General features: G+C 42.8%; 1 pseudogene across 1 annotated transcript in view; it reads left to right on the top strand.

Moving 5' to 3' along the window:
* LOC309797448 (3-hydroxyisobutyrate dehydrogenase, mitochondrial-like) overlaps window positions 1-26,892 on the top strand; it is a 67,983-nt pseudogene that overhangs the window by 8,544 nt on the left and 32,547 nt on the right. Inside the window, exon 4 of the transcript in view lies at window positions 10,695-10,842. The product of the transcript in view is annotated as a 3-hydroxyisobutyrate dehydrogenase, mitochondrial-like (transcript). The remainder of the gene's footprint in view (window positions 1-10,694; window positions 10,843-26,892) is intronic.

Raw genomic sequence — 26,892 nt, 5'->3', positions numbered from 1 at the left:
AAGAATTCTATCACACTTAAGACAAGTTAAGTAAACTTCACGGGGTGTATTCTGACATGGCAGGGAGCAGATCACATGGCCTAGATCTTAAAGGTGATTTTATGTTTAAACTTTCATGAAAACATACGTGATTGAAACACATTAATATATTGATACAGAGGGCAGTTAATTTTTGTCTTTTTTTTTTTTTTTTTTGCGGTACTGTTGTGGCCTCTCCCGTCGCGGAGCACAGGCTCCGGACGCACAGGCTCAGCGGCCATGGCTCACGGGCCTAGCCCCTCCGTGGCATGTGGGATCTTCCCGGACCGGGGCACGAACCCGTGTCCCCTGCATCGGCAGGCGGACTCTCAACCACTGCGCCACCAGGGAAGCCCTATTTTTTGTCTTTTGATACATGTGAGTGCAGCTTTCATTTTGCTGAAAGAATATGACCACTTTTCAGTTTGGGATTCTACCATTTAATAAAGATAGTCCACTTAATTTTAGAAATAAGAGATTTAATATATAATACCTAATAATACTTTTATGTATTTTTTTTACTGAAAACATTTATTGTAATACTGTGAAGAAACTATGCCGTTATAGTCTTCAAGACTTAAATGAATCAAGTGTTTATTAGCTGCTGTAGTTTTTAAACTAATAAAAATCAGTACAAAAAAAAAATCAGTACATCAGCAATTTGTAAATACAGTTTTTAAAATAATACCTTAAAACTTTACAGTGGTTATTATGACTGTATTTAGGCCTAAAGTTATTTAATAATTTGATATGAAGGCTTTTTAATAGTTTGATGATGCAGCTCAGGGATAGGTAAACTCTGGCTGGTAGGCCAGATGCAGCCCGTTGCCTGGTTTTGTAAAGGAAGTTTTTTTGGAACATAGTCGCACCCATTGTTTACATGGTAGTTATGGCTACTTTCACCCTACGCCAGTGGGGCAGAGTAGTTGCAACAGAAACTGTAGAGCCCACAAATCTGGAAATGTTTAAATTTAGATTTTAAAAATTGAAAAATTCTTTGAGCCTATACAGGGCAAGTCCATTGACCCCTGAGGTAGAAAACAGTCAAGAACTTGGGTGCCGAAGCCAAGTGGCCTAGGTTCAAATTCCCTTTCTCCCATTTCATAGCTAGTGACCATGGGCAAATCACTTAACCTCTATGCCTCATTATGAGGTTTAAATGCACTCATTTGTATAAATAGTGCCTGGCACATACTAAGCACTGTGTAAGTGATTGCTGTTGTTTCTCCTTGGAGCTTTTATAAGTTATTGTTAATAGAAAAATGACACTAATGATTTTCCTTTTAGAGTAACAAAGGCACTTTGAGTCTTTTATTTTTTCAAGAATGTAGTAAGACTTTTTTCATTTACAGTCAGTGTTCCCTGTTACCAAAATTTACTTTATGAATATAAAGAACTGAATGTCTTTAAGACAGTACTTTTGCTTAAATGTCAAACCATTATTTTTCCAAGGCACATCAAACTGGCTGTGCATAGTCCAGGCCTCTAAAGCTTGTGTGCATACCCTAGGTAGCATGTGAGATATACATTTTGTAAATATAGTTTTTAAAATAATGCTTGAGACTTCCCTGGCAGTCCAGCAGTTAACACTATGTGCTCCCAATGCAGGGGGCTTGGGTTCGATCCCTGCTCCAGGAACTAGATCCCACGTGCCTGCCATAACTAAGAGCCCACATGCCCCAACTAAAATATCCGGCATGCTGCAACTAAAGACCTGGCACAGCCAAACAAACAAATAAATAAATCTTTATAAAAAATAAGTAAAATAAAATAATGCCTTAGGAGTTAGGAAAAGAAAATATTAGAACATTTTTACCTTTGTATTATTTTAAAAAATCTGTGTAGTTTATCATGTACATAAATTATATGTATGGAACTTTGTGTATATAATTTGTTAATAAATAAGATGCATATTAGAAAGTTTTCTTATGGTTTGCCCAGTCAGGTGTTTGGAGACCATTGGAGGACAGAATGATGAAATTTAGAGCCTCAGCAATGATAGAATTTAGAACCAATTCCCTGACTTAGAAGATAAGGAAAATAATTCATAGACTGTAATTGAGTTGTCCAACTTTACATAAGTGTTCAGAAACAGGCTATCCAGTGGCTAGAATCTAATCACTGACCGAGTAGAATCTGGGTCACTGGACTCGTAAACCAGAAGTGACTGTTGAATTTCTCAGGTTGATGCTCCTGGCATATATGCTTGATATGTGTGTGTGTGTAAATCTCTGACATAATAAGCCATACTCAGTAGGCACACCCTGTTTCCTTATTCAGGCATCTTAATTTCATCCCATTAAATCTTTGACATATCAGACTACCAGAAAGCATGAAGAAACCTGGGCTGAGAGTCTTCGTTCCAGGAGACCTGATCTTGACTGTATGGCTGGTTTGAGGCGCATCACTCTGAACTGCATCACGCTCATTGGTGACCTGGGTGCAAGTGCTTTGGCAGAATCTCTTAGTGAGGATTTATGGCTTAGAGGTAAATTCTAAAATTGAAAATACTGAATTTTTAATATGAAATATGCTTAGCTTTGGGCATGATACTATTGTGATAGGATTTTTTAAAGCCTCATTTTACTGATAGCTTTTATTTTGCTTTTAAACTTTCTTTAAGAGTTGCGTATATCCTTTATAGAAAATACAGAGTAACAAGAGAACAATTACCTGTAATTTTAATACCCAGACATAATCACTGTTCATTTTGGTGTATATACTTTCAGTCTTTTTTTCCTACAAATATATTTGTACACTTAGGGATTACAAAAATAGAATTGTAGTATACTTGCTATTTCATATTCCTGCTTTTTTCACTTAATGATGTATCATGTAGTATTGCGTCGTATTGATGTCCCATAGTTTAATCAATTCTTTGCAATTTGATTTAGACAGTTTGCTTTTCCCTGTCAGAAACAATGTGAATACGTTGTATATACATCTCTGTGTCCATCGGGATTACTTCTGTAGAATAAGGTACTACAAGTGGAATGACTAAGTGTGACATATTTTTAAGACTTTTGATACACATGGCCAAATTACCACCCAGAAATGCTATGCCAATTTATAGTCCACCCCAACAGTAGATGTGAAGCCTGCCTCTCACAAACAGTGGCTTGTAGCACTTGTAAAAAAATGTAAGACTACAAAAATGAGTACCTCTCCATTTTCTATGCAAGTGGGATTACTCCAAATTTTATAACTTTTTTCAATTAATTTAGTATGAGCATTTTAGCAAGTCAGTAAATTTGCATCTCCTGCATCATTTTTTGTGATTGTTCAGTATTTCACTATATGAATATGCCACAGTGCACGTAGCTTATCCATGCTTGTATATAAGCTTTGTCCAGTTTTTCAGTTACAAATAGTACTCTGATATATATCCTTACCTATATCTCTGACTATTTCTTTTGGTTAAATTCTTAGAAAGAGAGTTGTTGGATCAAAAGGGTATAGACATTATTTAAAGGCTTTTCTTACAGAATCTTGGCTTCATCTGATAGGAAAATAACTACATTTTGTTTTATTTTGTATTCATTTGATTTACTGGTGAGGTTTACTGGCTGTTTGTATTAATTTGGCTATTTGGTTAATTATACCCTGTGTCCATTCTTCTGTAGTGAGAGTTTGTAAGGGTTGTATCATATCCTGTCAGATCTGTATGTCTTACTTGCTATTTCTGTGTGTCATGGGGGTGTTGAAAGACTCCAGTTATTTTAATGTGATGGTCCACACAACACTTAAAAAAAAGACTCATCGTAGTTTCCTTTCATGTAATATTTTTTAATACCTGTGCTTTGGTGATGATCCCTTTGGTTTAAATGAGTAGGTTGTTCAGCCCCAGAACTACTAGAATTCATGTTCAGTGTTTCTGGTTTTTGTCTGACTTTTTATGGAGAGAGTTCTTGACCATCATACTTTCATGATAGGTTTTTACTATGTATTCTCTATTCACACATTGTTTGAATTTGTTATTATTTGTATCCTCTTAGACTTGTCCTTTTTTCCTCTAAAACTAACAGTTATTACATTTCTTCTATTTTGTTTTCCCCTTTTAGCTAGTTTCAAGTGTGATTTGGAGCTGAAGATCATGATCAAAAGAATGCAGTGCATTTCTGAGCTCCACCAGGTTTTGCTTGTGAGGTTTACATGCCTCTGCCGCCCTTGCTAATTATGAACTGAGATTCATTTTGTGATGCTTTTTGCTCATACGTTATATACAGTTATTCTTCAGTTCTGTAATTGTAAAATATGTTGGATGATTTATTGATACTAAAGCCAGGGTTATCATTGCACATTCAAGAAGAGGTTTTTAAACTGGATCATGCATTATGTGTGTGCATATACGTTTCTGTTTTTTTCCATACCCAAAATTACAAACCTGCCATGACTTGTCTTGTGCAGGACTCTTCCACACGTGAGAAAATGAGAGTTGTCTATATGTTAAATCTGTAGAGTTAGGAAGTGACCTTTGTCTTTCATCGAAAGCACTTGACCTGTAGCAGTGTGGCCTCACCAGTGAAGGAGCAAAGGCTTTACTAAAGGCCCTTGAAACCAACAGAACTCTGCTCGTTCTGGATATAAGAAAAAATCCACTTGTTGGTATGTGGTCACTTTTTTGAAATTGATAAACACGTAGCAAAACAAAAAGAATTTGTTCACGTATTGACAGTTTTTAAAAATTTAATGTGTTTAACTTTGCTCATCACACACAGTTGGCCCTTGAACAACGTGGGGTTAGTGGTGCCGACCCCTACGCAGTTGAAAATCTGGGTATAAGTTTATAGTCAGTGGTTCCACATCTGTGGATTCAACCAACCTTGGATCGTGTAGGACGATAGTACATATTTATTGAAAACTATGCGTGTGTCAATGGACCCGCGAGGTTCAAACCCATGTTGTTCAAGCTTCAACTGTACTTTTCTAGTGTTGCACTTCCCTTATGTTTTTAGCAGATAATGTAGTAATTAAAGTGAATTTTACTTGTAAATTGTTCTTATCTCGACTCTGAATAGAGGTGAACCTAGATACTAAGCCTACTTCCACCAAGAGCATTTTTTCCTGTGCAACCTCTGAATTCTTGCCAGGAGCACTTTATTCATTTGTCAGAATCACAAGCAATTTTTTAAATATCTTCTGTGTGCCAGATATGGGTTTAGGCACTAGGGATAAAGCAGTGAACCAGACAGACAAAAGTCTTGCCCTCGTGGAGCTTACATTCTAGTGAAGGAGTTCAGATAGAAATGAGTAAACAGATAAGTAATATAATTTTAGAGAGTAGGAAGTGCAAAAATATCTTAAAGTAAGGAGAGTGAGGGAGTTCAGATAGAAATGAGTAAACCGATACGTAATATAATTTTAGAGGGTAGGAAGTGCAAAAATATCTTAAAGTAAGGAGAGCGAGGGAGAGCAGGTAGGACTCCATTGGATAGGTTTGTTAGGGGACAGCTTCACTGGAGAAGTGGCATTTGAACAGGGACATGAATGAAGAGAGGAGCAAGCCGTGGAAGAACTGGAGTAAGCACATTCCAGGACAAGGAGGCAATGAGTATGCAGGCATGTAGGTGGGTGGAGTATTTAAGGAAAAGCAAGGAGGCCAACATGGCCAGAGTACCGAGTGAAGAAGAGTGTGGTATGACATGAGGTCAAGGAGCTAGCCAGGGGTCTGCTCTTGTAAAGTCTTGAAGGCCAGAGTAAAGATGTGGATTATTCTAAATGAGTAGAGGGGTTTGAACTGGAAAAAGGCATGATCCAAATAGTGTATGAATAAGGTGACCTGGTATAGAGAATGGACTTGGGAGGATAAAGAAGAGAAACAGGGAGACCAGTTAGGAGACTGTCACAGTGCTCCAAATAAGAGATGTTTATGGCCTAGGTTAGGTTGGAAGTTTGGAGCAAGTGAAAAGTGGTTGAATTCAGGTTGTGTTTTGAGGGTGTAGCTATCAAGACCTGCAGATAGGTTAGATGTGGGGTATGAAGGAAACAGTAACAAGGAGACAAGTCGTTGATGATTATGTGTGCAACTGGGTGCTATCACTTAGAAGAAGGGGGCTGATGGGAGGAGCAGCTTTTGAGGGAATATATCAGGACTTTGGTTTGTTATCTTGGATGCCCTTTAGGTATCTAAGCGTCTGGATGGTGCTCAGACTGTACTTTCTATCCAAAGGTATCTAAAGCCACTTTAGATGCAAAATGTTTAAAGCTGACCTTTGCTGCTGCCAAAATAGTAGCCACTGTGGGCAGTCTGCAAGATGGCATCTTAGGTTTTTGAGGAAGAAATTAGAATACACAAAGGGGGAAATAAGTGTATAATTACATAATGTAGATTTCCTATTTAATTTTATGGGAAAAGCAATAATTAGTTGGCTTTTGGTTTTAAATGGAAATAGCCACTCATTGGGAAATAATTACTCTAATTTCAATTTATTTTACTTTAAGTCATTCTGTGCTGAAAGCAGTTACCAAAAAAGGTCTCCAGAATGGAAGGAGTGCCAAGTCAGAGGTATATAACATGTTTTAATTCTCTCGGAAGAATTTCTCTTTAATGGCTTGTTTTTCTTTCCTTCTTTTTTTTTTTTTTTTTTTTTTTGCGGTATGCGGGCCTCTCCCTGTTGTGGCCTCTCCTGCTGCGGAGCACAGGCTCCGGACGCGCAGGCCCAGCGGCCATGGCTCACGGGCCCAGCCGCTCCGCGGCACGTGGGATCCTCCCGGACCGGGGCACGAACCCATGTCCCCTGCATCGGCAGGCGGACTCTCAACCACTGCGCCACCAGGGAAGCCCCTCTTTCCTTCTTAAAAGAAAATTATCAAGGTACTTTCTGCCATTTTAAAACTAAGTTTTTAGTCAAATGAAATGGCTTTTCTGTCTTTGAAAATGTTGTGTGATGCTTTAATTTAGCTTCCCAGAAATGCAGATTGAAGACCTTTTATTAACTTAAAATATCGTAATTTCTAATGAAGATCAAACCCTCCTAAACTACCTGGAACTTAAATGGCATATTTATCATTTCTCTCTCAGTACCAGTGGATAACTTCTCCATCGGTGAAGGAACCATCCAAAGCTTCTAGACGGAAAAAGAGAACTATAATTTTGGAAAGTGGTCGAAAAGGAAAAGCTACTATTAGAATTGGTAACTCTTTTTTTCTTTCTTTTTTTTTTTTTTGCGGTACGCGGGCCTCTCACTGTTGCGGAGCACAGGCTCCGGACGCGCAGGCTCAGCGGCCATGGCTCACGGGCCCAGCAGCTCCGCGGCATGTGGGATCCTCCCGGACCGGGGCACGAACCCGTGTCCCCTGCATCGGCAGGCGGACTGTCAACCACTGCGCCACCATGGAAGCCCTCTTTCTTTTTTTTAATGCTACTAGAACTTATACCCCTTATATTTTCTGGTGTGCTAAAATTAAAACAGCTTTAATGGTTATTCCTTAACGGTTAATTACTTCCTTAACGGTAAGCTGTTAATATTATTTGTGGTTCTTATGGAACGTACCTAGGATGTTCCTGACACATAGTGTTTAATATTTATTAGATATTAATTTTAATATGATAAAGCTCTTGAAGTGACAAAATCCATATCCAGATACGAGGTCACCTTTTCTCCCTTCCATGTGGGGTCCAGGCCTTAGGAAAGAGAGAAGCATGTGATGTGTCTGTTGACAACCCCAAAATAAAATAAAGTAGGCAGAGCCCTTGGCACTTTACAGGTATGAATACCTTTTATTGTCATCAGAACCCTGTGAACAGACAGTGTTTTACCGCAGTGCAGACAGGTTAGGGTCAGGTGCAGCGGGGAACTGGGATCAGGCAGGATAAGAACATGGGGAGATTGGTGGGGGGGGCTGTTTCCAGAGCCTTTACTAAGGAAACAACAAAAATCACAGATGATAATGACTGTTTTTTCAAAATGCAGGAATCAGTGGAAAAACTAGAAATGATCATGTTCAGAATTGTCATCAGTTGTGTCTTAGTAGAAGTCAGTTACTTTCCCATAAGCCAGAAATAACACTGAAAAACAAGGAAAGATCCCGTTTGCAATAGTCACAAAAATTAGTAAATATCTAGAAGCCAGTTCAGTGTTCTCCTGAAAAAGTTAGTGCAAAAGGATAGATGAAACATTTTAAACATATATGTTAACATTAATAAAATGTAATGTTAACATACGATCAATTAACGTATAAAGCCACGGGCAGAGGGAAACAGAGATCGGAGGAAAAGCCCAGAAACAGGTCCCTGTTTACTTGAGAATTGTATTTTAACTTAGACAATTTTACAGTCTAAGTTGACTTTTTGTCTAATTGATTGATTGAAGCATTGATAATTCATTTAAACAGAAATTAGATATTTGCATCATAGCATACACAAATTCTAGTCAGTCGAAAAGATGCAAAGGCAACTAAATGCAAGAAGCAAATATAAAATACAGGAGAGAATTTCTGTGTAAGTGTAGGGAGTACAGAAGCCTTCCTAAGTAAGCCATAAAACTCAGAAGCCATAAAGTAAAAGATATTTAATTCCATGAAAATTTAAAACTTTTCTACAGTTCAAGACGTAAACAAAACAAAATGACAGACACCAAAGTTGGGTAGTGTATTAACATATAAAGGTTACTGTTGATATAGAGAAGAACCCACAAATAAATGAAAAAGGATAAGCAAATTTTAAAAAGGCAGGGGGTGGTTTCTACCTGTATGAGCAAACAACTCGGAAGAAACACAGCTGGCTACTAGACAGTTGAAGAGGGGCCAACTTCTTTAGGAAATGCAGATTAAAACCATGGGATTTTCTTCCCCTCTGATGGGCAGAAATTCTAAAGACTGATAACATCTGGTGTAGACGAGGGAACAAACACACTTTGCCTATGTTAAGTATAATAAATGTGTTCAATTTTGGAGTGAGGTTTGCAGCGTCCATCAAAGTTCAAAACTCTCTTGCTCTTTGACCAAAGACTTTTACTTCTAGGCACCTGCCCTCTGCCAGTACTGTGCCTTGCACAGAAGTGTGCATAAAATCAGGCACCCGCAAGTCCAATGAGGGATACTTACATAATGGGGAAAATCTAGAGACAACCCGGATGTCCTTCAGGAGGGGTCTGATGAAGGAAATTAGGATCCATCCGTGGTATGGAGTAACGTGTGTGTGGAGAACGGGGAAGGCCTGTGAGCAAACTGGGAAGATGACCTGATACGTCATGAGGTCAAAAGGAAAAAGAGCAGGTGTAGAAAAGGACATTTCTATGATTCCACTTAGAAAGCCACAGTGTTTGTATTTGTAAATACTATGTATGTATATATGTACATACGGAAACACGCATATATACACGTATACACATTTGTGTATCTGATCCTGAAAATGCACAAAAGACTGTTATTGGCAACCACCTCTATGGAAGGGAATAGATCTTTATATTTTTACTCTAGTTTTCCTAATCGTGTGCAAATTTAGAGTTAATTTTTTATTTAAAAGTTAGGCAGTCAGGAGAGGCCTAGTGACTGTTTTGTGGGCTTCTCTCACCTCAGGATGCACTCTTCGCGCCCTTCTTGTTTCTGGTTTGTCTTTTGGAGCAGACACCACTGAAACGAGCGTCTTGTCATCGCTTGCCAGCTGCCTGCGGTTTTCTTGCGCCCTACTAACCGTCACCACCTTTGTGAGATGCTGTTTCGCGCTGAGGTGGTGTCTTTCCCCTCACACACACCCCTCTGGTACCTTGGGAAGTCCAGGGGTTTCTCAGTGGGCATTCTAGAATACTCATCCCAGAGATGCAGTGGGTTTTTCAGCCACATGCATTTGGGGAAAACTCTGTTCCTGTATGAATTATCCTCTTGGGAGTTCACGATTCACCGGAGCTCTTGAGACGCTCTAGGAAGTTGAGTCCAGAAACCCGTGTAGCCCTGTTAATTCAGGATTTCCTAAATTTCTATGACTGACTGTGGCACCACTTTTCCAGTCACAACCATCCTTATCCGCTTCCGTTCTAGACTCCCTGGGGAGTGCTGCTCAGACTCTGTCCTGGAAGCTTTGTAGTCCCAGGATTACCTGCTGCTTCCACACCCACCCGGCCCCCTGCTAGCGCTCTGTCAGCCTGGCACCTTCTCCGTGCCCCCAACTCATTCGGCCACAGGCCCTGCCCCTGCTGTGGGATTTAGTGATAACTCCTGGGAGCGGTGGCCCAGCACAGCCCACGGCAGTGCTCGGTGTGGCTCACAGGGTTTAAAACACACAATTTGAGCCCTTACTGGAACATGGGAAGATGATTTAAATCCAGATGTCTTATTTCATAATCCCCGTGTCTCTGAAAGTGGGAGAAACAGACTGGGAGGGCCGTATGTTTCAAGCAAAAGGGAGACTGTTTCTCTGTGGAAGTAAAGAACGGGCCCTCACAGTTAACAGGTAACGTAGGGGGTTTGTGCTGAGTCTGTCATGTTGGGCCTGTTATACTCATTTATATGACCGTTGGGTCCTTATTGGCATTTTCACTTACTGCCCATGCTTGAAACTCCCCAGTGTCCCTGTCTTGATCACGAGCCCTAATTCTGTTGACCTAGAAAGTTCTTTGTGGGAGCTTTCTAGCAGGCCTCTCCCCCAGTGTCCCCACCCTCCAGCCCCTGTGTCCTAGTGCTTTTTCTACAACGCAGAACTCCTTGTTGTGCAGACCTGATTGCTCCTCGTGCTCCAGGATCCGATGGATCCAGTTCCCAGGAGAGCGTGTCTGCAGGGCCCTCTGCGGTCTGCAGTCCTGCCCCCAGCCAGGCACCCAGCACCCCAGGTGCTGCAGAGAACTTGCTGCGGTCCCCCGTGCCTTGGCAGAGACAGCTGTCTGCCAGGTGCCTTTCCTTCGTCTCCCCCTGTCCTGACCCTTCCCACCTCCCTTCCGCTGAAACCTTCAACCTTCCCTTGGGCAGAGGTACTTGCTCAGCTCTGTGCTTCCACAGCGCTTATCCTGTGGAATCTGAATTCCCTCCACAGCCGTCTTGCTAGGTTGGGAGCAGCTGATTCCCCTTCATCTTTTTCTTCCTTCCCTCAGCCCCACAGCAGGGACACTCTCAGGCACCGTGCAAATTTAATCTTCAATTTCTAGTTGTTATGACATTGTTGCTGTCAGGATACCACCTACGTTCACAGTAGGATGGGTAAATGTGTGGGGGACGACTGTAAAGACAGATTCTTTGTAAATCCAGGTTCTTAATTCTTCCCCCTTTTAATATTTTTTCCCCTTAAATCACGTGTCCTTTTTGCTGCTCCAGCTCTATAATTGGACTGTCACCTGGGGAGCCTGAGGCAGCAGAATATCAAAGAGGGTAGACACTACATTTTTAATGTCAGTGTCAACCAGGATACCTACTACCTGTGCAAAGGGGGGCCCGGAATTCAGGCTCAAAGCCTGTTACCAGATACTTGGTTTCCCTGCTTGCGTCTCTTCTGTCTGTCGACGTGCACTTGACTCCTATTAACTTTAACAGGAATTATGTGTGTGCCCTGAGGGCCGAGCATAGCTTTTAATGGGGGCTTCCTCACACTGCTTTTCTTTGCTGTTTACTTTTAATGAATCCCACCCTGTAGAAGTGGAAGAATAAAATAGGATGTGCTTGAGAAAATTGAGAGAGTTATGACATATTTTCCTTGTAATCCAGAATAGCATGTCAGCTCTTCTTCTGTTTGTCTCCTTTGGTTGTCAGCGGAAGATAATTTTGGCTTGCTCACTCTCCAAATCAGAAACTGAAGTCCAATACTAACGTATCCTAGATGAAACTTGACCCATTCATTTTTGAGAGTCTGTATGATCCCTGTGCAAGGTGCGGAGAATGACAAGACAACTCTGTTGACTTCAATCGATATTTACATAGCATTGGATGTGTTCCAGATGCTGTTCTAAATTCTATCAGTTATCTACTTTTGCATCATAGAACACTTCAAGACTGTGACTGAAAACCACAGCCATTTCTTTTGCTCAGGATTCTTTTCAGTCAGCAGGTGGGGCTGGGCTCAGTGGGGTGGTTTCTTCTGCTGGTCTCATCTGAGATCACTTATTCAACCAAAGTCATCTGGTGATCCACCTAGAGTCTAAATGGCCCCCCTCATCTGTCTGGCAGCTGGTGCTGGCTGTGGGCTGGGCCTGTTATTTCCAGCAGGCTAGCTCGGGCTTGCTTCCATGGCAGTGATGTTTTAAGAGGGAAGGTATAGAAGCCTCATGCCCCTTGAGGCCTCAGCTTGGAAGTTGCACAGCATCACTCTTGTTGCAGTCTCTTGGTCAAAGCAAGTCCACAAGGCCAGCCCAGATTCAAAAGGTGTGGAGCACTAGACCCCACCTCTTGCTGGGAGGGCTGCAGAGAATTTGTGGCCATTTAGTCCTCACATCAGAGAGGCACAACAGAGAGATATAGTAACTTGTTCAAGGTCACACAGCTTGGGACAATACAGTGTTTTAAGTGCTTTGAAAGCTGCTGCTCATTATTTTTAAATCTTAGCGCCACTATTCGGACCAACTTATTTTTTTTCTCTGCAGCCTTGTAGAGAAAGGGTCATTCACATTGCTGTGTGGCTGCCATGGGTTGAAAGCTTCATCTATGTTGTACCACTGAACTGTCATAACTAGTATGAAATGGAGATATTATTATTATTGCTAATATTCAGATGAGGAAACTGAGGCTCTTGGAAATTAAGTATGAGTCGTATAAGAGAATGTTAACTCACTGTTCCATATGCAAGAGTGATCTCCCTAAGTAAATGATAAATGTGCTGGCACAGATCTTTTTTTTAATCTCTTGTTTGCATCTGGAAAATGGTTTTTAAAACTTTTCTGTTGCTTTGTTAATGGCAGTTGCACATTGCAGAAAAATAGCTGGAAGAAAAAACATGTTTTTCAGATGTCCAGTGCAGGCCCAGAATAGAAGCAAGATGAATATTCCATTCCGCATTGGCAACACCAAAGGAGATGATGCTTTAGAAAACAGATTTCTCGACAAAGCTCTTGAACTCAGTATGATCTCCCTGAAAGGGCATAGGTGGTGAGTACGTGTCCCATCCAGAAGCTTGTCAGAGAACTGGTTTAGTTTTCAGACGCTGAAGGAGACACATCTAGGAGCCTGCCCATCCTGGAGTAGCAGTTATTGTAACTAGTTGGGAAAGACCGTTTGTTACGGGGGTGCTCCTGCTGCTGCTTACAGGCCCCTTAGCACGATTCCACGGCCGAGAGCCTGGGGGTGGGCGCACCTTCTAGGAGCTTTGGTCAAAATTTCCTTTGAAAATCTCTGCTCTGACAGCACAAAGGGTGCCATCCCCTCTCTAGTGCAGCTGGCACAAGCCTGTTCAGTGTAAGAACAGACACTGTTGCTCCCCTGAACATCAGAGAGAGTAGTTAATTCTGTGAGCTCCATGGAAGATGTATGTTTTCACGCATGAGAATAGCTGCCCGCTCCCTGCCGCCTGCACAGCAGGCTCATTGAAGAGTTGAGCTAACCTAGGTTACCTGTGAGCATGACGGTCCTTCACTGCCGTTGGAAAGGAATTTTCTAATGACTGAGCTGTGTGACGCTCCTGGCCACCTGCAGGGGCTTTCAGGTGGGAGGTTGGACACGACGGCCTCAGGTGCCGTGACTCTCGCAGGAGCTGGTGACGGGAAGGAGAGTCATCCTGATGCTCAACCAGATGCTCCTGTTCTTAACGGCTGCATCGGTGGTTCTTCTGGGTCCGTGGGAGGCATTCAGGCCTCTCTGTATAATGCTGTCACCATCGAAGATGTCAGAAGCTGGCAGCCTTCATGAAGCATTTTTTGGAGATGCACCAGCTATGAGCACATCCTAACTAATATACACTCTGCCCTTGAACAGTGTACAAAATTGAAAGTCACCTGGGCATGGCTAAAAAACACAGTATTTTTTTCGAATGAACATACTTATGATAGATTTTCTTCTTTTTTCAGAGAACAGAAAAGCATCCACAGCTATCCCAAGCTGTTGAAACTTAACCTTAATTCTGACTTGAACTGGAAGCTTTTAAAAAGTCTTCTCTTACTTTTCTACCAAATTCCAGCTACTGTTGTCTTTGCTGCTACTTTTTCTGCCTAGATCTCATATTCAAAGCTGCCTATGGGTTTAATTATATGCCAGTTGCAGGTTATTATTTTTAGAGAAACACAGACACACAGCATGGAGGGTGGGTGGGGCCCTCTAGGTGCTGAATTTTGATCCTTTGCAAGATGACAGCAGTGGGGTCTTCTGGATTCTTTATACGGTTGTTCTCATAAAGCGATAGAAGTGACTTACTATATGTTTATATAGCAAGGTCTGTTTCTACTACCAAATAGTTTATATATCTATGCATTTATATCTCTGTGCCTTTATATTTCTAATAATACGGTTCTTGTTGGTATATGTTGAGACTTTGAGAATTTGTTAGGATCCTTGACCTTGTGCATTAGAGTGTTAGGTTCTCAACAGTCATGTGCCTCCCCTTCCCCCTCCCCTCTCCCTTTTTAAGCTGCTTCACAAGATTTGGAAGCTCCCTGATTCACTTTTCCTTTCCTTTCAGTGGGTAGAAGATCAGTTGGTTGGTTGGTTGGTTGGTTTTGTTTTTCAGTTATGCTGTTAAACTAAAAATCTGTGTTAAATTCCCTTACTGTTGCTTCACGTGATTGTTCTCCTTCTGGTGTTTGACCAGTGATGCCGAAGAAGGAAGATCTTTGCTGAATAGTCTTTTCCCCTATTGTTCATCCATTGTCAGTGTTTTATGTTGACCGTGTGAAGGACATTAAAGTCCTAAAACATCTAAACCTTTGTCAATGAATTTCTTTACATGCTTTTTAGATGGATTGTTCTTTTAAAAACTTTATGCTGGGAAAACTTGAGTCTAAAAATAGCATCTGTGAAGGGTATTTTTTTCAGAACCGTGTAAGACTTGAGTCCTGTACCTCCATGTTTTTAATGATTCAGCGTACTGGTAGCTTTCCGTTGGCTTTTGGAATGGACATTATCAACAAACCACCTTACAACACAGCTCACGATATAAAGTTGTATGAACTTTGTCCCACTTAGGCTGGAAACATGCCACTAGGACAGTTTTGAGCCATCTTTGTGTTTCGCTGGATTGTGTAATGAGGACTACACTGATCTTTTGTCCCAGCTCTGCACCAATTAGTTGGGTTAGTTGGGTTTCCTGCTTAGGGCTAAACCTTGCCAGTCATGGTTCTCTCATCTGTAAAAAGGAGGATTGAAATAACTCCCCCACTTATCTCAGGGATGTTTGAAGAGCTTAAAACAAGGGCTCAGTGCAGGACTCAGTGACTGTTTAAACACAGTAAATGTTTCAACAGCAAAAGCCGGCCAGTCCATGGACGCCATCCAAGTGTTCACATATAATAGTGCTCAGAGTCTATTTTGCCTACTTCCTCATCCATTCGTATGATGGTTCCAAGTCCCTGTGGTTTGTACCGGCCCCAAATCTCTTGAATCTCCACTTATTTCCATTCCCATTGCCACAGCCAGCTCTGTCAGCCCTCAGTGGATCATTTCAGCAGCCTCATCTGCCCCCACCTGCCCCTACCAGCACAGCCAGTTGGACCATCACTTCCCCTTCATGCTCCTCCTTGGTTCATTAAAATCCCAGACTTCTGAGCCCAACGGTCACAGCTTTGTGGTGTCTGGTCTGGCTTCTTCTTTCTTGTGTTTCTGGTTCTTGGAATGTGGCGAGCATATATGCCCGTGCTACGTCGGGTAAGCCTGGAGTTTCTGCCCCCCCTCAGCAAGACTGATGTTCCTTCAAGACGCCTGCCAACCTCCTGAGCTTCTTTGTGGCTCCTGCATTGGAAGGATGCGCTTTTCCTTTGTTCTTATAAGCGTGACCCTTTTATCCCATCACAGCACCTCCATTCTGTGTTTTCCTGTGCCGAGGGTGTCTGCTTATGTGCCTTCCCCATTGGAGCAAGGAACAAGCCCTGTTTCTCCACCTCCATCACCTGGCATCCTGCCTTGCCCTTAGGAGGTGCTCAACGACTATGTGTTTAATGAATGGAAAGGCAGGGCTTCCTGAATTTTGCAAACAGCCTGCAGTAAAGGCAGAGGTACAATCTCACATACGTGGATGTTTTAATTTTTCAAAAGCTTACTATATAATTTCATTTTTAACTAAAATTTAAAATCTTGGAGGGCTCCCAGACTCTTCTTTACATATGTGTGAAAGTGTTTGGAAAACGGCGAGCAACTGCATTCATACCAGGAAAAAGGGTAGTCACTGTTGTCTGGAGCACAGATCGCTGGAAGATACTCATTGAGCAAAAACCTTGACCTTTGAATGTCTCAAGTGAGTGAACGGACGCCAGTCTGCTGACCACGTGGAGAGTGGGGAAGGGGAGATAAGGATGCAGGCCCCGGGTCTACAGGCTGCGGGAGCCACAACTGGCCAGTCTTTAAGGTTAAAAGCAAAGTGGACAGACAGGTGTCTTTCAGGCCCTGGGAAATCTGTGTAAGCCTTGGTGGCCTCACGTTCCTTCAGATCCTCCGGAGTGCCCTCCTTCTTCTCCCAAACTGTTTTTGTTTATTTTTCTCTTTCAAAATTTGACAACACATAACCATGTTAATACCACCTAAGTGAGAAAAAACAGATTTGTTCCCACATTGCTTATGTTTACCTGCACACACTGCTTTATCCCCAGCACTGTGGCTCTGTTCTTTGCCTGCACAAGAAACAAAATTGTTCTGTTCGGCGCTAGTCTATGTTTATCTAAACATCTAATGCTGTCTCATCACAACTTAGCGGATGCTGGAAGGTTTGGCCAGCCCTTAGGTGGAGTATGTGATGTAACAAATAATTAGTCCCTTTTCTCCCCTTTAGAGCTTAAGGAGCCACTAAGACCCTGTAAAATGGACAAGACCCATTGATAGATGTCCAGCTCTGCCTAAGGCCCTTGCAGGTCTGGCCTTGTATCACTCTGGGATTAATGTTTGTTGTATTGTGTTCTTTGGATGGAAAATAAAATGAGGAAGAATTTTCTCACATTTGATCCGAATGAACATAATTAAAAAGTGAAATGCTACTGCGTCTGCAAAGAAATCAATCACTTTAATTGGGAAGAAGATTCCCTGCCTCTGTTAGTAATGGGGCTCTTGGTAATTTAGAATCAGAATCCATGACAGCTTGTGATGAATTGGCTCCTTTTGGGCTAAAGAAGGTAAGAAGTTCTAATTACCCCTGGATTATTCCAGAGTGGGTGGAAAAGCTTGATCAAAGAGATATTGGGAGAGATCTAGAAAAGCTAGCAGTGAGCAAAGATTCATTGAATTTCTTTTTAAGAATCTACAGAATAAAATAGTTCGTTTGTTGTGACAAAAACAAGAGCCTGTGGTATTTGAAATCCCAGAGCAAATTGGATTTTCTAAGAAAATAGGGAACTGGGCATATGAGAAAAAATTTACGTACCCAGAAGTCCTATAGTTAGGTTATAGAAATTGGCCTTGCTTACTTGTTAGCACACGAGAATACTGACAGCCTTGTGCCTCACTTGGGGAAAAGTATGGAATTCATCCTTTGAGTGTTTAAATGTATAAGTAATTGGCACTAAGTTGAAGGCAGTCCAAAATGTTTGATTCAAATGAAAGCATAATTTAAGTTAGTAGAAATGTACTCAGGGTCCTAATGAATGAATCTACTGACCCAATCCCTTTTGGTATCCTAGCCTTTGTTTCTCTTCAGATTGCCAACAATACCTGAAGAATAGGCTGGATTTTAGGTTGATGCGTTTTATTTTGAATTGTGTGTGTTGATTTTTATATATCTATATAGTTATAGATATAATTTCAAACTTAAAGGAAAGTTGCAAGATTAGTACAAAGAACTCTTGTATATGCTTTACCTAGATTCACCAACTATTAATATTTAGCTTTATTTGCTTTGGCATTCACTGTCTTTCCATATATACATGTTTTTTTCTCCTGAACCCCTTAAGGGTAAGGACACATTTTGCCCTTTTCCCTGGAAATAGTGATTACTTCCTAAGCGAAACAACATTTTCTTACCAAACCACAGCACAGTAGTCTAAGTCAGAAATTTAACATTGATACTGTTGACTGATCTACCATCCATATTCAAATTTTGCCAGTTATTCCAGTAACATCCTTAATGGCTAAATTTTTCAGGCCAGGAACCAGTCTACAATCATGCATTGCACTTAGTTCTCATGTCACTTTGGTCTAAGTATGAAATAATTCTTCAGCCTCTTTGTTCCTCATATTATGAGAGTTTGTGACGAGTATAGGCTGGTTGTTGTGTAGAATGATCCTCATTCTGGGTTTGTCCTGTTTCCTCATGGTTCTTTCATGTTCTGTGCTTTGGATGGGGTTCCACAGAGGTGACGGTGTGTCTCTCTGTGCATCCTTACAGGAGCCCCTTGATGGTCATCTGTCTCATTAGCATCTTGGTTAAGGTGGTGCCCCCGCACTTTCTCCACTGTGAAGTTATTATTTGTCCCTTTGTAGTTAATAAGTAATTTATGGAGAGATATTCTGAGACTCAAAGTATTCTGTTCTTCATCAAACTTTTGAATTACATACTGGTTCATAGAACCAGTAATTCAGGTGGATTTATTTGATGAAGAAGGTGAAGTGATTCTTAATGCTTATTTTCCACTAGTAGTTTTACAAGCCACTCTTCTCTCTCCAAAAGGAAAAAAAATCCTAAAATATAAGCAGCGGAGCTGTGCAGAACAGTTCATTGACAAAAGGCAACCGTTGGAGGATATGTATTCCAGGAGCTCTGAGAGTAACAAACATATTTTGAGAATGTGAACAGTATGAGCAAGTGTGCTTTCTGATGAATCAGGGAAGGAGGAAAAGAATCCCCTGATCAGGCTATGGGGACCGACTTGCAGACTTTTCCTTCCCTGACTAGTCAAGGTTGTTTATTTCTCAATAGTCGTAGAAGTACAGCCCTTTGGCCACACAGACCTTTAATCTAATAACCAGATCATGAACCACATAGCCTGATTATGCTTTAAAAGATGTGATATTTATAATAACCTGAAGTTAAAGTTGCTTCTAATGACTCTAGCCCAGCAGAATAGCCCCCGAGAGAAAAGTAAAATCTTGGCTTCCATCTAGCCAGGTGGAAAGCTGTAGGCATCCCGAGAAATGAAACTTGAAGTTGAAATGTAAGAAATGTAGGAAGTCACAGGTCATTCTGGAGGAAAAAATTAATGATCTTATCCAGCAGAGTAAAAAGCGGCTAGAGGCTGAATCATTCTTTCCTGTTCCCTTCCCCCAGTTTAAAACCATAGGTTCTGTAGGTTGAAAGTCCAGGATCTGAAGCAGAAATCTTTAGGAGTTCTTAGGAAATGACAGGTGAGCAGGTTAATAACCTCAGGTAGGAACAATTCTGCTGTAAAACACACCGGGGAAAATACTCCTGAATTTCTGATGAATTTAAATCTTGGGCAGTCTAACATATTTTCTAAAGAACTATGTTCAAATTAAGGCTCCAGCTGATGTTACCCAGTCACCTCCCCCATTAAGCCATCTCCAGTTCTCCCAATGGCATATTGTTCAAGATATGGTGTCTTACATGAGCAAGGTTCTTGTGGATACAGGGACAAGATATATCAGTTAGGATTTTGTTGGTCACAGTACATAGAAACCTTGGTCCCAACTGGCTAAAGCAAAAAAAAAAAAAAAAAAAGAAAAAAATTATTGGTTGATGTAACTGAACAGTCCAAACACAAGGGCCAGCCCAGATCTGGTTTACTCGAGAGGCCCATGTTGTGTATCCTTTGGAGCCACCTTTCTGGGACTCTGCGTCTTTGTCCTCCTTCGTGTCATGCTTCATGATAACCACATTGGTGACATTGCCTCTTCAGAAGGGGTCTGTAGCTCTGCTTTCCTCGCCAGAGTGTCCAGCCTCACTCTGCTTGGGCTGCCTTAGATCAGGTTCTCGTTCCTGTGCCAATGAGTAGGACCCGGAGGAAGGGACATGCTAACTGGCTGGAATACAACAGGACCCATCTTTGGAGCTGGGTAGGTGGCCAATCCCACGTAAACCATATAGAAGCCTGTGCAGTTTGCCAAATAAGTTCTGCTTTTTGTTGCCCTTATGGAGTTTACAGCTTCATCAGGGAGGCAGACAAACAAATAAGCAAATGGATACAAGATACGAAGTGAAAGAACAGAGCTGCGAGAATAAATGTCAGGGAGACACAGTCCAGACGGCGAAATGGGAAGTGACATTTGAGTTGAGATCTGAATGGTTGCGCAGGAGTTAATCAAGAAAAGAGGTTAGGGAGAGACAAAAGCCACGTGAGCATTTGGGGGAACCTTTATCACTTGACTTTCTCTTTGGAGAGTTGGTGTGTGATGCTCAAAATATTGAATAACTAGTATGGTACCCTAAAGAGGGCCAAATTACAAGTGGCCAAAGGAGGATGACTCCAGGAAAGCACCACCTTGCCGTAGGTGGCCACAGATGAGTGGCCCACTGCTGGGGTCTGAGGCCCACAGGGCTAGGGCTGGGGCAGAGACTGTTAACCAACTAGGATGGAAGTAGTAGATAAGTATATAAATAACTGGTATGGCAGCAGAGGCGTGTACCTGGTGGATTTCAAGCCTGAGTGTACCCCCTTTTTTTCTGGGCCTCTTTCCACTGTTTACTGACCACCAAACCTCCCCATGCGATAGTCAATAAATGTTGACTAAACATATAGATGACTATATTGATAGCGTGGGAGAATTATCTACATTCATGCCTGATTGATATTGATAGAAGATTTCGCCCCAGAGCAAATTAGCAAATGCTTCCCTAGATTCCGCAGAGCATCTCAGACATTGGTTTTCAACTAGAGGCTTCTGGGATTTGAATCAGCATCTGCCTGAGGTTTGCAAGTTGAGGGGAATCTCAGCCTGGAGACACATGTTGATTCCACGTAAAGTGTTGGAAGCCCACACGGAGTAATAAACTTATAGTTGTGTTCTTTTTGAACCATTTAATACTTATTGACTTAATGGGCATGTTAAAAAAAATCATGAGATGAAGCATTAACATCTTGATTCCTGTCTTTTCTTGAAGGGGGAGAAAATTTGGGCCTGCATTGCAGCATGGAGGTTTGTCTGCAGCCAGTAGAGGCTGCCTCTTTAGTTGGTGGGCTCTAATTTGCCTTTCTTCCACCTTTCTCACTTTTTTCATATTTGTGACGTACTTGCCCTTGGGTACCGGGTCTGAAAATAGCAAGATTTCAGCTTTCTATTAGAAAACCATCGCGAGGTCAAAAGAGTACGATGATCCTTGGCATCACCCTTCTGGCCTTTTCCACTGTTTTAACCCCAGCAGCAGGAGCATAAACTTTCCAGCTGTGTGCAGGACTCAGAACTGAGCCAGAGCAATCCCCAAACCAGCTGAAGTTAGTCTGTTAGCTTTGTGCAGGCTGAAAGCTTTACATAATCATTTGCAGTCATACCTTCTGTTCATTTCCCTTTAGTGTACAGTTTCCACCTCCAAGTTCTTCTCTTACACCCTGAGAGGCTGGCCCAGAACTAACCTAGGAGCCTCCACTTGGGTGAGTAATTGTCATTAGCCTCCCTTGAGTCTCTTAAGCATCTCTCCTGTTTAGGGCTGAAGTCTAGTTCTATACGATTTCAAGTAAAAACTCCCATCCACAAGTCACTGATCCATTCATCCAACCTTACCTAGTTAGTTAGCAAAATGGGGAATCGTATTGACAAGATCATTATCCTTAAGCGATTTGGAGCCTAGTAGGGAAATTAAAATGTCAACATGCAATTGTCATACTCTGGAACAAGTGCCTATCAGGTAGGGTTGCAGATAAAATACAGGACACCCGGTTAAACTTGCATGGTTTATTTGTTAAATCTGATACCCCTACCACCGGGGAAAGTCTTGGGTGCAAGGGAACACAGGTGAGGAGGACCAGGGACGTCTTCCTAGAAGTACTGCCATTGAGGCCAACATGAGAGGGCTTAAGTCAGAAGAGGTGCAGGATAGGGGAGGGCTCTGTGAAGACAGCGAATAGCACGTGTGAAAGCCCTGACTTGAGAGCCGCCCCAGGAAATTCAGGGGCCTGAGGTTCAGGATGTGGGAATGTGGAGGATGGAAGTGTATGTCAGGGGAGGGGAGACTGGAGACGTGATGAAGTCCTGCCATGGAATGTGGACTGGATCCTAAGCACAACGGGCCAGCCATTGTAGGACTCGAAGCGGCAGAGTGACGTAAGATAGGCATTTGAGAAAAATCCTTCTGGCTGGAGTGTAGTGACTGATTAGAAGAGGGAGTCTGGAGACAGGAGAAGGCAGAGCGGTGCTTGCTGCAGTAACGATAGTGAGTGATGGCGGATGCTGTGAGCAAGAGAGAAGAATGGATGAGCTCCTTAGAGGATGGATGGGTAGATGTGGGAGATGAGGGAAGAGAAAGGTCGCGCATGAAGATGGTTCCACTCAGTGGCACAGGAGAGGTAGGGAGAAGTGGGTACTGCGCTGCCATTTGCCTGTTGGCCTCAGACCGGCTCCCTGTCTTTCCACTGCTCTGCTCCGTGTCACAGGGCTGATCCTGCAAACCCCATCGCCCAGATTTCCTCGCCAACACTTTTCCAGGTAGGTTCAGCCAGTGGAAAACATTGGCCAGAGGTTGGAGGGCAGGGGGATGGGAGAAGCCAACGTATTTTTCCCTCGCCCTCCACTCTCTGTTCAGGCAGCTGCAGCAGGGTTGGTGGCCGCTTTGCTCTGAGTGGCTGCCCCAGGCACTTCACAGTGCTTAGTATGATAATCTCGAGGTCCATCCACGACATTGCTGCAAATAGCATTATTTCATTCTTTTTATGGCTGAATAATAATCCATTGTATATATGTACCATATCTTCTTTATCCATTCATCCATCAGTGAACATTTAGGTAGCTTCCACATCTTGGCTATTGTAAATAGTGCTGCAATGAACATTAGGGTGCATGTATCTTTTCTTTCTTTCTTTTTCTTTCTTTCTCTCTTTCTTTTTTCTTTTTTTTGTCACACGGCACGTGGGATCTTAGTTCCCTGGCCAGAGATGGAACCCACGCTCCCTGCACTGGAAGCACGGAGTCTTAACCACTGGACCACCAGGGAAATCCCAGGGGTGTACGTATATTTTTGAATTAGAGTTTTCTCCGGACCTACGCCCAGGAGTGGAATTACGGGACCCTATGGCAGCTGTATCTGTTGTCTTCACGTCTCACATCAACCACCTGCACTCCAATCCTTGCTCTCAACGTCATCTTCGGGGAACCCAACCTGCGACAGGGACCTTGACAAGAAGAAATGGCTCAGGGAAAAGCTACCTGCACAGGGAGGAGATAGAGGCCATCGACCCTGGGGTGCGGCGGGGAGAGTGGGCACAGAGATTTGTCATTTCACCCCCGATACTCAGCCCTCCTGGCTGCCCCACTCTAGGTCACCTCGTGATACAGAGATGACCCAGTTAGAGTCCCTGCCTGTGGAGGAATCTAGGGGCACCAGCGGGTCTGAATACTATTAGTGCAGGGTCTCCCCCACAGCACTGGGGTTATTTGGGATGGGCCATCCTCTGCTGGGGGCCCCTCCTGGGCACTGTGTGGGGTTCAGCAGCATCCCTGGCCCCACCCATTTGATTCCAGGGGCCCCTCCCACCCAGTTGTGACCACCACAGATTTTCCCCAGACATGACCAAAGAACTGGGTGAGGCGGGGGCAGGATGGCCCTGGGTGAGGACAGCTGTGTTGAAGCAACCAGCCTGTCCCAGGGCAAGGTCTGCCCCAATCCCGTCAGAGCCTGCATTTAGAACTGCCCCTTCCCTTTCCCAGCTCCCCTGCCCTGCAGTGGTCTCCGAGACATCATCCCTATGTAATAAATCACACCTTCTCAGTTTACTGTCCCCAGCACCTAGAAGAGTGTCTGATGTGTAGTAGATGCTTCATAAATACTTGCTGAATAAAGGAGTTGAATAAAGGGATGAGTGGATGAATGAATGAAGGTTACAATGGAAGGAGGGGGGAGATTCCCTTTCTGGCTCTCGGGGGTTGGGAGATCAAGTGAGAGATCCGTGCTAAATAGGCTGACCAGCCTTCTGGGGTTCCCCGGGAATGAGGGTTTCCCCACAGTTCCAGCGCTCAAACCTGAGCGGTCCTGGGCAAACTGGGGGCGGGTGTTGGTCACCCTATGTAAACACAGTAACAATTCCAACTGCAATAGCAATGGCCAAGGACCTCTAGGGTCTTATTGACCAGGCAGAGTTCTTTACCTGGCGGGGAAAGTGGCACAGGAGGGAGGGAGGAGTCTAAGGAAGAACATCCCACACGACAACGTGTGCCAATGGCCCTGGGCCCAAGGTCACACCTGACCAGGGCTTGCTTTTTTTTTTTTCTAATTTACTTTTTCCCACATGGATATGCAATTGTCCTAATGCCATTTATTGAAAGCTCCTTAATTTCCCCACTTTCTGTCATATCAAGTTCTCATATATCTCTTTCTGGACCTTTATTCTATACCATAGAGCTGTACGTCCCATCCTTGCACCACTAGGGCTGTTTCATCACTATCACTTTATGTTTTATTCATTTATTTTTTTGGCCGTGCCGTGCGGCATGTGGGATTTTATTTCCCTGCCCAGGGATCGAAACTGCGCCCCCTGCAGTGGAAACTCGGAGTCTTAATCGCTGGACCTCCAGGGAAGTCCCCAGGGCTTGCTTTGACATCCATCGAATGGTGGTGGGTGGACACGGGGAGCAGCTGTCTGTGAGCCATCCTGTGTAGAAATGCAGGGTGGAGGGCAGGCCAGCTGGAGCGGGAGGGGAAGAGGCGGAGGAGGGAGGGAGGGAGGGCGGGTGAGAGACAGAGAGTTTCCGGAGACAACAGCTCTGGCCCTGTCCTAGGGCATGAAAGCTGAGCTCCTAGTGCCAGGAGTCTTGGAGCCGCAGCCTGTGAGCCAGGGTGACTGGCTCTCCTCCCTGGTGTGTGTGTGTGTGTGGGTGGCTCTAGGCTTCTCAGGCTGGGAATGGGGTGCACGGAGCAGGGACGGAGTAGGGACCCTTCTCTCTGGGACCTCGCGGGCCATCCTTAGCTCACAAAGCTGAGCCACTCCTGGCCCTAAGGGTGGGGTGCTTATCCTCCCTGTCCCCTGGACTGCACCCTCTCACACACAACTTCCCCGTGTGTGCTCCCAGCAGCCAAGAGAATCTGTTTTTAAAAGATTTGGGGGAGGGGGGTAAACATACAAACAAGAGCAGAATGGATACTTTTTCAGAATGGGAATGGCTCTGTGTAACCCCACCCCCAGGGTAACCACAGTCCTGACCTCTAACACCCTTGACGAGTCAGCCTTGGTCTGGGCTTGCGGACCCACGGAAGCTTCCTCATCCCCTCCTTCAGACCCAGTCTCTCCCTCGGCGTCTTTGTGAGAAGCACCCAGGGAAGTGGGACTGCTAGGCTGTACTGCTGCTAGAACTCCACTTGGGCTCCACCAGGCTCCAGCCCCCCGCGCTGTGCACCTCTCTGACCCTGAGGCACCTCAACTGGTAGGAGCGGCATCACCTTCCCTCCCGGGACTTGTGACACTTAAGGCAGACACCGAAAAGACAAGTGTTTGGCTCCCTGGCTGGCAAAGGGCAGGTGCTCAACTGTCATAAGTGTCCGTATCAGTGAGGGTTCTCCAGACAAACAGAATCCATAGGGTTTATGTGTGTATATATACACACACACGTACATATGTACATGCATACAAAAATATACAGCTGTGTATATATGCAGTATGCATACAGACATATACACATATAGTATATACAATACACACACATATATACACACATATAAAATGCAGTTTGTATATATACAGTATGTATACACACATATACACATATACAATACACACATACATATACACTATACATACACACATAAAATGCATAGTTTATATATATACAGTATGTACACATATGTATAACATGCAATAGACACCTAGGTACATATATATCATACATATATATACACACATACAAAGATATTTAGGTGTGTATATATATAGTATGCATACATATATAATTTATGCAATACATACACGTACATATAGACACACATATACACCTACATATAAAAGCATGTAGCATAAAAATATATATGTACTGTATATATAAATTCATCGTATATATACATATATCATATATATAAGATATATACACGTACATATACACAACATATACACACCTATATGTAAATATGTGCATGTAAATACACATATAAATACATACACAAGTGTGTCTATATATAGTATATACATATATACATATAATACCTATACAACATATACACATACAGGTATACAACATATATACCCACCTATATATAAATATACACTGTATACATACATACATACAGTGTACATATACTGTATATATACACACACCCATATATCAATATATGGTGTGTGTATATATACAGCACGTTCACATTTATAATATGTATACTATATATATACACATACATACATGCATACAATATATACACACACATATAGGCTTGTATGTATACTGTATATAGTACTTACACATATACGACAAACGCACGCACATATAAACATGTGTATACATATATAATATGTATACACACATATACAAATTAATAGGCTTGTATATATTCAGTATTTTTACATATATAGTTTTGTTTTAAGGAGTTGACTCGTGACCGTGAGGCAGGCAAGTCAGGGCAGGACTCTGGGCTGGAGACACAGGGAAGAGCTGATGTCCCAAGGCCATTGGAGGAACAGTTCCCTCTTTCTAGGGAACCTCATTTTTCTCTCCAGTCCTTCAACGGATGGACGAGGCCCACCCACGCCGCGGCATTGACAATCTCCTTTACGCAAAATGGACCAATTTCAGTGTTAATCTCTT

Source organism: Mesoplodon mirus (genome assembly GCF_964341445.2).
Source record: "Mesoplodon mirus genome assembly, contig: HAP1_SCAFFOLD_530, whole genome shotgun sequence".
NCBI classification, from domain to species: domain Eukaryota; kingdom Metazoa; phylum Chordata; class Mammalia; order Artiodactyla; family Ziphiidae; genus Mesoplodon; species Mesoplodon mirus.
The sequence above is the reverse complement of the archived record's forward strand: the minus strand, read 5'-3'. Positions and strand labels throughout refer to the sequence as shown.